The following is an 18,301-nucleotide window of genomic DNA, read 5'->3' on the forward strand; positions in this document are numbered from 1 at the left end:
ACTTGAAGGATGGAACTAACAAATGTGTTTAGATATTTGTCGTAAATAATATTAAGCAAATTTATATGTGTTATTATTCAGCATAAAGTTGGAACAAAGTACAGGCAATTTTCCTTCATGGCAATTTTCTCTCAAGTATTTTCCGCGCAAGTTATGATCACATTTAAGTATTTGTGTTTCTGGGGTGGAAAAATCCCCATTATACCATCCAAATCAATGGATGGCATTACATTGCATTTTGATGTCCCTCGGTGTACATGTGCATATACATGAGAACACTTAATATTCCTTTAAGAGAAGAAAAAATTATATATAAAAATTTACATGTGCTCTTTTTCCCGAATAACTACCTATTTAAAAAAATATATAGTATTTCAGTGTTCATTCAAGGTATATTCTATAAACAACGCTCTCTGTTTTTTTTCCTTTTAATTTAAGATTGGAATACCTATCAAATAATAATAAAGTTGATGATTCTAAAAACGATTGAATAAAATATTAAATTGAACGACACAACAAGCATTTTAAATAACTTATTCATAAATCAAGTAGAATAACAGTGAATTAACAAAAGTGCAGTTTGTCATTCTGTTTTTGATAAAAAAAAAGTGCAACTGAATATCGACTAAGTATATTGGTTTGACATATATTTATATGTTTGTACATTTGTATACTTAGTTTGATTATTCCTACTCCTAAAGGCTAATAAAAGGCCAAAAGTTCATATTTTTCGGTAAGAAATCAGTTTTATTTTTGTATAAAGTTGTATTATAAAGATAGTCAAATTTATAAATGACGTCATTCCATTTAACGAAAAAAAAGTTAAAGTCAATCGTATATTTAATTAGACATTTTCTTTGACTTAAAATCATTTGTATTTATTACTTTGAATTCCAGTTCACTATATCAACAAAAACATTAGCACATATTTGACTCCCTTCACGGAATTTTATTATGATATTCACTCGTGTTAAACGCATTTTTAAGAAGTTTATTCTTTTCTCATTATATTTTAATTTAACTTCCTGACCTGTTCACTGAGTAAAAGATCAAACATTTAATAATTGTAGTACTATCCTATATTTAAAAGACTTGATTACTAAAAAGTCATCATCAAATAACTATTAAAATTTGTGCTTGATTAATTAAATATGATATTTCGATTGGCCATGTCAGGTCTGTAAGGGCTATGTTTCTATCACCAGGGCTAATTTTAAGGAGGTTTTTGGGTGAACTTCACCTGGTTCCACTACTTTTGATTATTGTGTGACGTTGTTAATAAATAAAAAAATTATACAAAAATGCCATAAATTATAAAAATTTATCAAAAAAAAAAGTCATTTGAATAAAATAAATAATTGTAAATTAATAAAAACGTCATAGTTTTGGTGCATGAACTTTATTTACTCATAAGTAGTTTGTTTACATACCTAAAAATGGTGGCGCCACCTTGCGTTTATTATTATTTTGTATACTTATTTGTTATTGCGACAACTTTGTGCATTTGTATTGATGTTTCTTTTTGTTTTTGATACTCTATTAAATATTCACATATAATATTTATATAAAAAGGCCATTAAAATAAAAGATGAATTAGAAAAATGGAAAGGCAATGGAAACATTTATTTCCTAACATAATGAAATTATTTTTGAATTGAAAGAGACACTACACATTTAGATATTTGTTTCCAAATCCCCATTCATATTAAAATTGATACTCTTCATGACTTTTTTTGTAGCCACAATAAAAAGACCTTATAGCCACAGATTCTTCCCCTCAAAGAACGCTGCAATAATGAATAGGAATTAAGTCCAAATAAGAGGGGAAAAAAATAACAACTAACCAAAATTATATAGTTAAAAATATTGTGAAATTCAAACTCACTTACTTTACTGTTAATAATAGGTAGTTATTATTATAAATATATTACGTGTTAGATTGCCCTTATTATCTGGTTTTTGATAGGAAAATTTATGGCCTATTCGTAAATTATAACATGATAAAGTCACAACATATGGGACTATGTACTTAAACTTATTACGGGACCCTAATTTTTGATTGAGTGAAGACAAAGAAGTTCATTCACACTCAAGGGGTCTACCCGAAATTGCCCAATGGTAACATGGACATGATTATTTTCATGTTCTCAGTCAGAAGGGATACTTAAAGTACTTCATTAACTATTATAATTAATAGTCTGATGTGTCGGGACACCTGTTTGACTCTTTTAGACAAACATAAATGAAATAATTTTGAAAAAAATAAAAAGAAAATATTTAAAAAAATATATATTTTAGACAGAAGAAGGTCAGAGCTTGAAAGTTTAGCCTTGGTATAGTTACATAGAGGATTTTTCTTTTTAATCAACCTTCTTTCAATTTATTTATTAAAAGGAATTGTTGACACGAGTCGGTAATTTGATGAGAGTTCAATATAATTGTAAAGCCTGTGAAGGCTTTCGACACTCGATGGGGACTTTGTCATCAGAAAAAATTGGACGCAAATTAATTCAAGTCTCGAAATATCTATTGTCAATATTGAAAAGCAATATTTTTTTTAATTTCTTTGAGAGCTTGAAAGTTTGTGAACTATATACCTAAAACGTAATATATTTTTATAATTTTTTTCAATAAATGATCTCTTGCACAATTTGTCATAAGTAAAATTTTTTCGCATAATGGATAATTTTTTTTAAATGTTATCCCACAACTTCCTCGATTATAAAGCAATTTACTTATTGTACAAACATTTATTCTTCAATGGCATTGTCGTCTGAGATATCCAAGAAAGTATTGATGTAACCTCAAAACCTGGCATTAGTCTAAAATCATAAGACACGGTTGTATAAATAAGAGAACCTTTAAAATTTGTACTGATACATATGGAACATAATTTTTGATCCAGTTTGATCCTAGCGACTCGTATTTGATCTACAAAAGACTCTATATATAATTGACTCGCCTCTGTATAAGACTCAAATTCTATTCAAACCTGGACTTGACAACAACCATAGCTTTTGAAGGAAATAAGTAATATTACGCATATATTTATCCTCTAAATAGTAAATAAATGGTTCAAAGTAACGATATCAAGGCATAACAAGCTTATACATGATCAAATTTAGAATTGAAAGATATGTAATTACATATTACGATCCATGTTAGAGAAATGATCGTAGTGTAAATTTATTATTCGTAGTGATTGGTATACCGGAACCAAAACTATAAATCAAGTGGCGAAACGAACACCACATGATTAGTATTGGTAAAAAGTAATGTTTTTACAGGGGGGGGGTCCACAAGATTATATTTTGAAGATGGTATCTTATGTGGGGAAAAAGATTTTACAAGGACTATGAATCTACTCAAGCTAACATGGGCGTGTCAACACTTTGTTTTGAAGCTTTAGTTGGTTCTGAATTTGTATTAGATTCGGTACATACAGCATCATTCGAAATAATATATTTTTGCTAATTGGTGGTTCCTAAGCGGGAGGGTTATTTTAAATGTTCTGAAGGGATCTAAATCTTTTTAAAAAACATCCATTCGAAATAAAATTATACTTATACGTAATAGAATAATTAAAGACTGTATATATTTTTTTCGGTTTTTTAATATCATTAATAGGAATGACCAACCAGGAGCACAAAACTGGACTCCAAAAGGAGTAAGGAGCAATCTTGATGTGCACATTTACTTTTTCTTTTCGTTCATTTTCTATCGTAACTAAGAGGAAGACACAACATGGGTGCAATTTACTCTTTTTGTAGTCATTTTTTGTGTTTCTCGTTGAATGTTCTAAGTCATTAGATGTTTGAGGTAAAAAATCTAACAAGAGGAAGGAAAGGCCTTTTTTTAATATCTTAAAATTGGACCATCGAGCTCAAAATGTTAACAAGGAGCGACGTAGCTCAGTAGAAAACATTTTCTGGAGAAATTATTCTCTTCAAAGCACAAAAGTTCAATTCACGTTTGCTCATAGAGAAGGAAATATCTGTCTAATATACATAGGGACTTCAAAAACAATTCCTAATGTCAGATGTAGTAATTGTTAGACAATAATGCTTACTTATACTTAATATGTGCAACTCCAACTGACCATTACAAGAATATTAGAATAGAGATGGGAAAAAAGAGTTAAGAACCGTAGTACATAGTTCATCATTGATATTCTCTTTTTTTTTTTTTTTTGCATAAAAACAAGCACACATGCTACCATATCAAGATATTACTCTTTTTAAAGAAAGTACCTTACAATCTGAGGTATACATGTATTTAATGGGTATAGTTCACACAAAAATTAGGAGAAGTAACGAGTTTAGGACTTTTGAAAGTATGAAAGATAGTACTGAAAAAAAAAAATTATATCCAACACCCCGAACTTAGCATTTTGGGTAGGGCCATAATCTTTCCTCATTAAGTAAAACTTTTTTATCATGCTACTGAGGGAATTTTATCTACATTTTGTACGCCATGGAATTCTAGAGACCTGGAATAATCACACAGATTTTTTATTTCCACATGAGGGAAACAATAAAGGAGGGATTGGTAGAAGAAATGAGTCTACGTCATGTATTATGCCATTCCTTCAAGAGGGGAACAAAGTAAAACATGAAAGCTACACACGTTATCCCTTCTTTTGTAGAGTGTGATTATGGTTTGGGCTCGTACTATTTGTTAACAAAATTGTTTATGAGGTTAAAGCTCATTACAAAAAGAAACATGGTCATAAGGCAAAGCATAAGTTGGTGTTCCTGACAAACCTATTTATCTTTTTCTTTTTTAATCTTAAAAACAAATAATATTCTCACTCAACCTTTCATTAAAGGGATCAAATCCTTTCAAATAGATATTATTTTTAGATAATTATTTTGGAACTACTTCTGAGAATCTTCTTTAAATATTTTATGTGTACTTCAATAGTATATTTGATAGTATTTCTTACATTTTAACAGGACAGTTATGTTAATTGTTATCATCAAAGGCAACTTTGAAGACTTCTAGACATGTGATTCCTCGAACTTTTGAGTTAATTACACCCCTTACTGTATTTATATTGTACATGGCTTATAAATGGCCCTTATCTACAAGTGGACCAGATTACACAATTTAGTTATTAAATTTAATTTATGTACACAAAATGAATACGTAGTTTACATTTGTCATATTACTATTTAATAAGAATTACTTTTAATTTTTTTAAATTTAATTTTCTTATTTTTATGTCAAAAACATTGAATCAAGCAGACATCAAAAATACTTTCCAACTTTCTAACTTATTTATGTGTGTACTTAAGTATTATGTATGATGATTGTATGTACATATGTATCTAGTATGTGTACATGAAATTATCATGAGTAAACCATCTTAATTACAAGTATCACACTCTTTTCAAAAACATATATATATATATATATAATTCCTTACATTCCCTATAATCTTGACTCTCTTCAAGATGAATGAAGAGTTTTATATATATATTATAAAGAATGATAAATTATAGAACAAGGTTAATAGAGTCCTTGTAATGAACCCTCTAGAGGAGATTACATGGAATAAGATTTTTGTTTTTCTTTTCAAAGTCACTTGTGTGAATTTTTGAGCTGGTGTTTGATGATGATAGTTATCATGGATTGAATCAAGCAAGGAGTACTCTTTTTTTTTTTTTTAAATCAAAAATGAGGGGTCCTTATTTTCTGTATTTTTGCATAGATCTCTAAAAATAAAGTTTTTAGAAGGATAAAAAAACTCTTAGCAACACCCATTTCAGTTTAAAAGTATGCTTAATAGCGTTATTTCAATTATTTCCTAAGATTTCTGCAAATAAATTAATTTTATAAACATTCTCAAACTTCTCCAATCCTTCTTTCATTCATTTTTTGACATTTTGACGAGTCCTAATCCCTCTCATCTCTTTTGCTGTGCGAAAAGTAATTGGCGGAGTCTTAAAACTGACCATTTTCTCTACCCTTTCAACGTTCTGTTTGTACAAGGCCAGTTAGGTACCTTCATAGATGCATTGATGAACTTTTTCACCTTTGAAGCACTAGGAATATAAGAGGGCTGGCTCCGATAAATCCTGTGGGCAGCATATCAAGACACTCTTGATGGGTTTTTTTTATCAATTACGTTTCTTTTGTAGTAGTGAGTGATCTGTTAGGGCTGCAGTTGCTATGGTCACAATTGGCATCAACCCTTTACCATTTCTTACACAAGCAAGGGATATGTTTGGAATCTCTTTATAGTTTTTATTGTATCTTCATAGGTTAAGGGGAAAACATATATTCAGCACCCCCTTGATGCACTTCCTGATCATCGTTATATACATCTTCAAAAATACTTTAAAAAAGCAGGCCTCAAATTTGATTTTGGAAAAAATGAAATGTATGCATATTTATGCTATATTGAACAATCACTATTAAAAATCCATTTTTGACCAACTAAAGCCTATTTTTTCGATTACTTAGAATGGGCCTCATAATAATTATTTAAAAATAGTACTTTATATCGGTCTGTTAACGGTGAGTTATCATCCATAATTACTCCAATTATACCGCCCAATAACAAAACCATGATTACGACACTATACATTATAACAACCGTGTAATGAATGTCTTACAGAGTTAGTAGAACTTAATTAATGGATTATTATTTTGTTAACATGAAATAGATAGGCTAACCAAAAGTGATAATTTATCTCATTCAGACATTTATTACACGACTGTTTTAATTCAATTCCTTCTTTATTTATTCAATTACTATTCTATTCTAAAAAATCCTGCTAGTTTGGTCAAAAAAACTTACCAAAGAAAAACGTGTTTTTTTTCGTACATTTTTTATTATTTCTATTTTCTTTATAGATCAGAGTCCCCATAACCCTTTTCGAGCCAATGCTGAGCTTAAAAAGGTTTTTTTCCCCATCAAGAAGGAGTTTAAAATTGAAACACAAAAATGTTTTTCATCTATTGATTTGGAAATAGCGTCACACTTAACACATTAACTCAGAAGCTGAAAACATATGGTCACGAAATTTTGACAGCAGTCTTTTAGTAGTTGAAACTAAGTGAGAGGTGAATTTTAAAAAATATGGCCATCTATATGTTGAACTTTTCAGCCCATGTGTTATATGGTATTCCTTGGCTTAAGCCTATAGATGGTAATATCCCAGATAAAAAGTTTTTAGGTGTATAAATATTTTGTTATAATTTGTATAACTAAAATTTTTACAATATTATGCATTTTTTAGACGGACGTCTTTAAAGTATAATCAACAAAATTTAAAAAAATTAAAACTTTGTTTCTATTCAAAAACATGGTCTTTTATGAAGTTTGCCTCAAAAATCCCAAAGATTTATGTATGCTGTAATTTATAAGATCAGTGAAATTCGTTCCAAGCTTCCTCAGATTTATTTAGAGTTCAACTTTCAAACACACAAATAAATAAGAGAGATAGTAGATAAATCTTCAACTGGGAAAAAATAAATCAGAGTTGTTCGTGATGAAGATATTTTATTGTATCCTATAAATAAGTCTGCTGATGTCCTTCAGTTTTTGAAAAATTATCCTTGTTTTCTTATAACACTTACATGTTCGCGTTTCAATTAGCAATTAAATACATAATACTGGCACGGAATAAATTATTGAGACGATTTTCAAGTGCATTATTTGATAAGTTTAGTGAGTTTTATTAGTAAGTTCCAATTTTTAACTGAAGTAATTTAAGATTTATTTTTATTCGCGTGATTATCTCGTTTGTTTTGTTTATGTAATATATTTTTTGTGGGAATTTCTTTGTGTTAAAATGCATTATTTAATTAAAACATAGATTTTTCTAATCTCCACCAACTACTACATACTATCCATCCAAATAATGCTGATATTTTAGTAATTTGTATAAAAATACTCCCAAAAAAAACCCACTAGTATTGCAATCTTCTATAGAATACTCCATTATTGCATTATTCTCATCCAAAGTTCTGTAAATATTTTATTTAAAATTAATCCTCTCATTTTTGAGTTACGGCTTGTACAACTTACTTATACAAGTAGGAGCTTGTATGCAACATATATATCAAATAAAAGCTTAGAACATAAGCTTTCAGTTAGTAACCAAAAAAAAATTTATGAATCTCCCAAAACTTTTCATAAATCGGTTCGAAAATGGCCTCAAGTCTTGCAAACAAAATACTTTGATATAGAGTGAGCTCATTATTACCTCTAATCTTTGCTTTGAATTGCAAAAATAAAAGAAGAAGAAAGAATCAAAAATAGATGTGACTCTTTTTTGATATATTTTTAAATGAACTGTTTAACGATTTTCTATTGATGTGTGTATTTTTTTTTTCTATTGATATAAATATAATGAAGTGTATACTTTATAATAGCTCCATTTGGTAGAAATATCTCAAAGAATATTATTTTTCACTCTCCACATAGCCCCAAGTGATCAAATATTTTGATTTAAGTATTTTTTTCCTGAAAACAACAACAATAAATACCTACAAAAACCACCTAATGACTTAGAAGACCATTTATGTACATAAATATATTGGTGATGATATGTAGTCATAGTTGAGTGTCTACACCAGTGGTTCTCAAACTATTTACACCTCGAAGCATAATTTAAAATATCAGGGTCTAAAATTATTCATATATATTCAGCTTTTTTTGACAAATTTGTATGCAAAACGATTTGGATGACCTTTTTCATACAAGACAGAAGACTTGACCTTATTTTTATAAGTTCCCACCCTAGTCGCTCCTGCACATATCATAGTTTGATAACTACTGGTCGACACCATGACATTTATTTTCAGTTCAATGCTTGACTTTAAAATATTTTAAATTAGAGTTGTATTGGTAATATGAAATTGAACATCGGTCCCGTCCTTGTTATCGTTCATAAAAAAATTTGCAAAATTTTGAAGCACTACCTAGGAGGCTATATAATAGTGAAGGGCATACATCAATTTACCATTAGGATTAGTCTAATAAAATTGTGTGTGTCTTTTTAAACACAATGTAGGCTTGAGATTATTGGTAATAAAGGATTAATTACGATATTTATTATTCTGATCCGAATTGGGAAATATCGATTGATGATGATGTCTTTCGTAATATTTGGTATAAGGATACTGAGGGATTTAAAACGATACTACAGAGTGAGGACCCAAAACTAGCAGTTGCATTTCATTACGTTTTATCCCGGTTTTTTTAAACTACAAGATTACATTACGCAGCCTAACGACAGCTGAAATAAAAATAAACAAGTTTTGTGTTTATGCCATGTCTCTATGTGTAAAAATGTCGGTGCAATATCTTAAAGGGAAACACGGTAATCATCTCCACGTCAGTGCCAAAAAGGCTGCAGAAACCTTTGACCTCTTCATCTACAGTGTTTAATACATAAAAAAGTCTATAACAGCCCATACAGACGAGAAAAACCAAAACATTTGAAGCAATAATATGGTAGACTCCTTGCCTGCCTCCATATGGCTCTCTTCCAGCCCTGATGCCGATCCCCTACACCTTCCAGTTTGGGGCGTTTAAGATTAGCATGTCTGCCGAACATCTCATTTAAATTTAGATTCACTACAGGCTACCATTGTGACAGAGTGTTGCGCTTGGACACGGCCTTTAACCTCAAGAACTGCTAATCTGTTTGCCAGCGTAATAAGATTGTTATCGCTTGTAAATGAGAACATAATGAATATAGTATTTAAACATATCATGAATTGTTTTTGAGACGTATTTCCTTGAGCTCAAAAATCCCATATTTCGTAAATTAGTGTTGCTATTGCATATTTTTGGCTCCCCCTTTTTAATACTAACCAATTATTGTTACTGGATTTTGAGCTTAGACATGATTGGTACGCCAATGACGTATTTTTAGTCTGAAATATATTACCTTCAACGCCACCCCCTCCAAACAAAATTAACTTCCATGAACAAAACAAAAAGAAGAAACCAATTTAGTTTACAAAATATCCAATTGCACTCTTGCCTCTACCCTCAACAAAATTTTTACGAAAGCCCCTGTTAGTGCATGGCCAATTGCCCAAAATGACATATTTTGTGTGTATATACTTTTTTATAAACTATTTAAAACCCCCAAAATAGTTATACCTATTCCATGGAATCGATACAAAAATATTGGTAACGTGACAAGACTAAAATGACCATTATACATTTTCTTTTAATTTTTGAGGGACTCACACCAAAAAAAATAGCTACATTTATATATTTTCTTTTTCATTTCGTGGTCTCTCCATTAACTTGCTCTTAAGTTTATATATCTTTTAAAAACATGTTAATATCCGTTTATACCATTTGAATAGTAAAAATACAATTTGATTTTCTTTCTTCACATCATGTATGCGCTTTATACATTGGTTCTTCATAGTAGGTATATGATTGATCTGATGAAGTATAGTGTTCAGAGCACATAAAAACATACAGAAACGAAAAACAACAAAATATCATTAAGAAATAGATAGAAAATGAAAGTTTTCTCTTTAAAAAAAAACATAATACATATTTTTGCTGTGTCTTCAAAAAAAGAAGAGAGAAAAACACATTTTGGTTCTAACCAATGGATCTATCGATAAATTCTTACATACATAAATGGTATAATTGATATTTACATCTTTTTTATATTTATACATATCCACTGATAAAAAAGACCACCCCTAATGTGTATATAAAAAAATACTCATAAAAATAAATAATCTCATGTGACGTCATTGAGCAATAAGTCATTTGTTATTTTTTGTAATTTGTGAAAAGATTAATTTACATCTCTCTGCATTTTTTTATGGAGTGGGGATCCAAAACTTGTAGTAGAAGCATCATCTATATATGATGTTATCTACATTATTTTAAACTACGAGGTTTCATTACGCAACCAATAGACGACATGAGCAAAAATAAACAACTTTTGTTTTCTTTCCATGTATCTAAGTGTAAAAAGATCGGAGCATCAACAAAAAAGATAGTGCACCAGTGGCAGTGCCAAGTAGGCTGCAGATACTGTTGGCATATCCATCTGGACTACTTATAATATCAACAATTCCATTACGGCCACATACGGCCAAGTAGATATAAGAAAATTTCAGTAGCAACAATATAACTGACTTCTGCCCTACTTCCACGTGGCCCACTTTCAGCCATGACCTCATGGACTTTCCAGGTTGGGATGTCTTGAGGAATAATGTCGGTCATCCAAATGTGGATTATCTCGGAGCTCCCAACATGAGAGCGTGGTATGCTCCGGACTTTTTGGACACTTCCTTCATCGTCAATAATTGACAATCTCTTTGCCGACATATGGAGACATATTACAAAAAAATATAAATCTAAGTATAGTATTCAAGCATATTATAAATTGGTGTTGAACGGTCTTTTCTTGATTCCATAAACAGGACGTTTCTCGTAAAATACGGCAAGTTTTGGGTCCCTACTCTCTATATCTATAATTGATAGGGACGCAACTCAGTATCAAAATTTAGACATTTATTCTGCATCACATCTTAAGGACGCGTCCAAGAAGGGCGCAAAAGACATCCAATAGAAATTAACTATACTAAATGATCTCCTCATATAATATGGATGGCAGTGATATAATAATTAATCAATATCGACAACAAGGATCTGATGTCGGATCCCTAGAATTTTACTCCATCCTTTTCTATCATTAATATTGAGAAGTACATTTAGTCAATTATAGAAGGCCAAAATAATTAATGAATGTTATGCCTGTTTGGAGCAGTTACTAGGCAATGCAACTTTCAAATTCATATTGGAAAATAATTCTATAATTAAATCATTTAAATTTTAATACTAAAATAAAAAGATTCTTTCGCCATAGGCATGACATATAAGCTTCAATAAATACTTATATATAATTCCATGACAAAAAATTGGAAAACGTTCAAGTTTTATTAGGCTATTTTAAGCGATAAATTTATGATTATTTTTTAAAGGGGTATGATAACATGATGTCATAATAAATATCCGACAAGGGATTTCCTTAGATTCGGTAAAATAGAGTCATGAATAGTAAAAATAGAAATATAAATATGTTAATTATATATCATTTTTAATATATATATTATCTCAACATTAAAAAAGTCAAATAGAATCATCTCAAATCTTCTCAAGTAATATCAACGGCATATTCGTAATGGAAAGTTTCAAAAATGACATAGATGGATATAATTCATACATATTTGCTGAGTTATATTTCAACTTCATATTACAAGTATTAGAAAAGACGGATAACGTAGAAAATCCAACTTTATACCTTCCATGATGAGAACCCTTGAAGGTCCATAGTATTAATTTACAAATGTGTTGGAAGGGTTTCGATACTTGCAACTTAACTTATACTTAGGTCATATTTTGAAAATTTTGCGACTCGAATTTATCTCACCTTTTAAAACTCGCCACTCCACTTTGACTGTACAACTAATTTATATTAAACTCAGGGGGTCTGCATTAATACTATAGAACCTATATAATAATTAGAGATTAGAGGTGTCTAAAATTAGCTTGAAAGAAATCAAAGGACTCTCATTGGACTAAAAAAAAGATTCAAGGACCTGTGTGCAAAGACTTGTGACTGAACTTGGTGTTGCAGTATAATGACTTTTTCCACCTTTGATTATCACATACAATCCTATTTTACTATTTCATTTTGATTTGCATGACTCTTTAAATCATCATTATTATTAAAAGTAAAGTTTAAAGATATAGCAGGGACAAGTAATGACCTAAAGTAATGACCACTAAAGACCTACATCTTTAAGTTAAATTAATAATTACGTTTGTATGTATGTAAAAAGATTGAATGCTTGGTCGTATGGTTGCTATTTACTGTAATTGGGGGTAAAATGCTGGGGGGTAGATGGCTTGAAGAGTAAAATACTAGGGGGTTAAAGGAAAAGGGATACTCGCTCAGAGGTAAAAGGACGGGGTAGTGTTTCAGTAAGTAGAAGCCCTAGAACCGAAAGATACATATAGTATATAAACTATTTCAATTGGTTAACTGAGGAACTTTAGTATAATATAAGTGAATATGCTGCGATGTATAGCGTGTTTTAAATTTTAGGACGCTTCTCATGGACAAAATCGCTTTTAATTCGCATTAAGGACTGATAACGCTTTCATTAATTTATCATTTCTGTCTATATTTGAATTAAAACCAGTATTTATAAACCGCAGTTTTATTCTTAGAGGTAAATTATCAAAGAGTAGAACTGATCAGCCTGAAATTCGGAATTGAATATATGGCTGTACTCTTTTTAATCAGCTCAAATTAAATTTGTTCTTTTTTGGAATAACAATATAAATCTGATTTTGGACCATACCTCCCCTTAATTAACCAAAATGGTTTTTAAATAAATAATGAAGGAGTCAGTAATTATACGTCTAATAATTAACCCTTTGTGGCTTTAAATATCCCCAGAGAGGAGGTTGGAGACAAAAATATAAGATACTGAATGACATGTTCATCTTTTTTTAGTATGAAAAAAAAAAAAGACGAGATTTTTGAAGCAACATCTGTTTATGCAAACAAATATTCTCAAAATAAGCTAAAAAGTGTTTATTTACAGGGGTTTATTTTGTTTAAATACACTTCGACAAAAAAAAAAAAGTATATTCTAAAATATTTACAGAAGATACAGTGTGGCCCATCAACTCAAACGCAAGCGGAAATGTTTTCCCCCAAAATTGAGTGTTGATAACATTTGTATTCTTCAACGACTTAGTGTAAACTATTATCAACAAATTATTCTTATTATTCCCTTGGAGATGCCGCAAATTGCACTTAAAAGTAGGCAAAATTGATTGTCTTAGTAAAAATTAATATTAGGTAGACTTTATTTGAAAAAGGCATATGGGGGCAATATAAGTCACTTAGATAAAATAAAGGGTATAAACTTAAAGTAAATGTCTTGGCTATCGTAACTCATAGTACAAATTTGCATACAAAGGTCATATAAATTACTCAAATATGTCAATGAAATATTAGGCTGTCCCAGATGCGGCAAAAAATCTTTACACTTCATTTTTGCTACATATATATATATATATAAATAAAAACTAGATCTTCCTAAGTGTCTTAGAAGCCGAAAAAATACCATCTGAACGTGACCAATGAATGTCAGTCTGCGCACTTTTGGACGGTTGCAAAAACCAAACGAGATTGAAAAGAAGTTGGAGATCTCCAACATGAATCTGGACATGAATATCGTGTTCCAGGATAATGGGACACTGTACAAAAGTTCCAAAAAGTCCCAGAAGTAGTCGGACGACAACTTGCCTTTCTGGCCTAAGAAAATGTGGTCCCCTACTCACCCAATGCCAACCCATTGGACTTCACTTTTGGGCGATGTTGAGTCCAAGGCCTTCACCTTCCGTCCCCCAAATATCAACAACCTCAAGAACACCGCCAACCAACACTGGGATGCTATGTCTGAGGGCTACATCTGTAAAGGGTGCAAGGCCTTCCATGTCCCTCTTGAAGGCTGTTATTGCTACCAAGGGAGGGGGGGATACATCGATGATTAGGGTAGCCAAGGCATCAGGTTAGTTATTTTTATTTAATTGACATATCCTATTACAACTGGTTGCTGAAATACATCTTGATAAAGACTTAGATTGAAAGTGTAAAGATTTTTTTACGGCACCCGGTATGATCATTTGAATTAAAAAAGTATATTGTGATTTTCTTCGTTTCTTTATTTTTTGTTCAAGATTGTTTTTATGTTATTGTTTTAAATTTATAGACGTAGGTATATGTATTTTTATACTGAATAAACTTTCCTTTGAAGAGATGGATAAATAATGCGTAGAAAAACTCCTTTTTGCGTTGCATGACTGCAAATCTACCTGTAAAATAATAACTATATAGAAAAAAAGTATGTTGTATTTTATATATGCGTCATTTCAGCTGCAGAAATAACGCAGCAAATGATTCATACAGAACTACGTTATTAGAAATTGTTTTTAATTCTTTTTAAGACACCATTTGTACTAGTTGTATTCAGTAACCCGCTACTGTATTGTTACGTGTGTACTGACCCCATTTAAAACATTACCTATAATAAATTGAAACTTTCCGAGGTAGTATCCCCCTCCTACCTCAAAATTGTCCCTTACAAAAAAAAGTAAGAATGAAAATTGTTCATATATTTTGGGCAAGCACCCCCTCCCAACATTGGATTACCGATACCCATTTAGGTCCTGGAATTGCCATAGCTCATGGACAACGCGCTCAGGGAAAATTATTCTCTTGAACTCAATGTGCGTAGGTTAGCGCCCAGGTGATTCCTAGAGAAATAAATATACTTTATATATATATGGACTTCACACAAGATCCCTAGGTTAGTTGGAGTAATTGTAATACTAAAATGTTTAGTTAGACTTTTAATTAGTGCAACTCCATCTAAACAATTAAAGGAACATTAAAAAACAGTTATCGACCCGCTTCGAAAATATTTGTTCCGATGTAAAAACTAATTTGTATAGTGAGTCAACATATAAACAGTCTTGAACAAAAATTTTAAAAAAAAGAGACAATCAACAATATTTTTTGTAGTTCATATGTTCACACAACCAAATATGATTGACATATTTAAATCAGCTATCGACTTTGTATACAAATTTGTGGGATAAGTAAAGATAGCAAAGAATATTAGCCCTTTATTTGATTTCAAAGTCTTATATTGGCCCTGATATGTTCTTTCAAATAAAAATGATCAATTTATCCTCCTTTTATTTTGAGGATCTATTTTGGCTACATTGAATGTAATTATCGACCCACACAAAAGTTTAATAATAATCATTTTTTTTTAAAAATTTACGATAATTCGTCGATAAGTAGAAATATATTCCACACTCAATTTTGAAAAAAATTATTGTAGCATACTTTTGTGTTGACGAACCATACATATATATAAATGTATGAAGGAAAAAAGAAATTAGGACAACATACATTATGCGTAGATTACTTACTTCCTCCTATTTTTTGTTTTATTAATGCGTAACAAAGTTACGTAAAGCAATAACACCATGGATTTGAGTAGAAAATATTCGAAGTTACATCCCACAAGAAATTAAAAGATACAAATAATGATTGCTTATTGCTATTTTTTTTTTTTTTTTTTTTTGGCAATTCTTCGTTGTAGGAAGTATGTTCATTGATGACTATCATTTTTTAGAGGGCTCCAGGGAGTGGCCTCTACCTATATACTTAGAAAAATAGCTAAGAAAGTAATATATGACTTGTTGGCATCATTTCTACCTTAGCAATAAATCCTTCACCAAAATGAACACTACTCCAAACGAACCATTGGCCCATATATTTACTTGTATGTAATTATAAATAACTCAAGAAATTGGGATCTCTCTGTCGGTATATATAAGAAAAAAAGGCAGCAGTAAATAATAAGGTAAAAAGTCTAAGTGATCCGATTTTTTATAGATTTTTATATTTTAATCAATTCGCTATGATTTGGAGGGAGTGCCTGATTTATTGGTAAGCATTGGAATTTTCTAAATACACATATGTATAGGTAAGGTTATAAATCCTAAGCACTTTTGAGCGTGCTGTTCTTGTTGGCAACTTGAAGAGTGTTTATATTTTTATTTCCTACTTAAGTACATATTTAAGTGTATGCACTTAAGAGTGACAGTAAGGACCTTTTTAATTTGCAACCTGAACAGTTTTTATTTTATTAAACAAAGCTGATATCATATTTTTTTAATTTTTGAAGAGATAACATCTAAGTATAAAGTAAGCGTTAATGTATGTGCTCATGAATGACAGAACGTAAGACTGGGGTTCTTTTTTTTTTGGGAAATTATAACGAGTGTAAGTACTTGTGGGTCTCAGAATATAATTGAGGAACGCCATCGGAGACATTTCTGTCTTTGTCTTTGCAATATAAGGACTGGGATTCTGAGCCAATCCAAATCTGGTTGAATAATATAGTAGACATTATTATCCTTAAGATAATAAACTGAAAAATCCAGGGCGTTTAGGTCAGGGCAGGCCACGTGGAGGGAAGCAAGAACTAAGCAATATTGTTGTTGCAGAAGTTTTCGGTATTTTTTGCCATCCTTAATGTACTTCCTGATGTTCTGGCAGTCCGGATGGATATGCCAATGGTCTCTACAGCTTTCTCTGCTCTGACGCTTGCGAAAAGAAGATTGCACACCTTCTGTTCTTTTCTTTTTGTTGCTCTAACATATTTTTACTTAGAGACATGGGATAAACAATCCAACTAGTTTATTTATGTTTCAGCTCTCGTTTGGTCCCGTGATGAAATATTATATAAAAAAGAACGGTTAGAAAATCGTAATTAAATATTATTTCAATTCTTGGGTCCCCCACTCTGTAATATTTAGAAAGAATTGGGTTACCTATTTGCTATTTATACATATAAACTTGAGTGTAGAGAAACTTTTTTATTTGTGGTTTAAGTATTGATGAAGAAATTTGTGTTCAACTCAATTTTTTCTTTCACAACTCCAAAAATTATTAATCTATTATGAATTAGTTTAATGAATATTTGGATCATATGTAAGTTATTTATTTTTAGTATAATCAACTGTCAATCGTTTGAGTTAATGAACACTAACTACTCGGAAGCTTAAACTTATATATGTTCGAAACCACGTTTTTTATTCATGAAATAATTATAAATAATTAAGAACACGATGATGATTATCATAATACTGAATATTATCAGAACAGTCTTTATTTCCATAAATTGAATAAGAAACCAACGTTTTGAAACCTGTATCCGATTGTATTCGATAGATGAAGTGTTGTTAGATATACGAGTATTATACTGGTACAAAAAAACAAGAAAAAAAAAACCAGTAGTATTCGGAATGAGTATTGTTTCCAGTACTTGCAGCCATTACTTCCTAAAAATATTGGCCTTTCAATAAAAAATGACTCATGCTCCTTCCAAAAATCCAATAATAAAAATAGCATTTGATTAAATAAGAGTTATAAAATATCCGAGGTATCAAAACAAAAGATTTGAAGCGGTCAACTTTTGTTTAATTTTAAGCAAAAAGAATAGAAATGTATAAAAATACTATTTTTCGTTACCGGAAATTCAAACTTATGTCATATACCATTAAAATAAGTTAGTGATAACGTAGTTCTACTTCTCAGCATGATGGATAATCCCAGTAAAATATAAATGAAATTTTGACTTCCAATGTGCAGAGTGATATTTATGAAAAATATTTTTTTCGAAATTTGAGACAACAAAATGTTAC

General features: G+C 30.5%; 1 protein-coding gene across 1 annotated transcript in view; it reads left to right on the forward strand.

The window, feature by feature from the left end:
* The first annotated feature begins 376 nt into the window (after positions 1-376).
* The window catches only part of LOC121116409 (uncharacterized), a 144,710-nt gene continuing 126,785 nt past the window's right edge, over positions 377-18,301 (forward strand). Inside the window, exon 1 of the mRNA XM_071887549.1 lies at positions 377-733. The gene's annotated coding sequence lies outside the window, so the exon portion shown is untranslated. The remainder of the gene's footprint in view (positions 734-18,301) is intronic.

This window comes from Lepeophtheirus salmonis, chromosome 4, assembly GCF_016086655.4.
Source record: "Lepeophtheirus salmonis chromosome 4, UVic_Lsal_1.4, whole genome shotgun sequence".
In the NCBI taxonomy this organism is placed as follows: domain Eukaryota; kingdom Metazoa; phylum Arthropoda; class Copepoda; order Siphonostomatoida; family Caligidae; genus Lepeophtheirus; species Lepeophtheirus salmonis.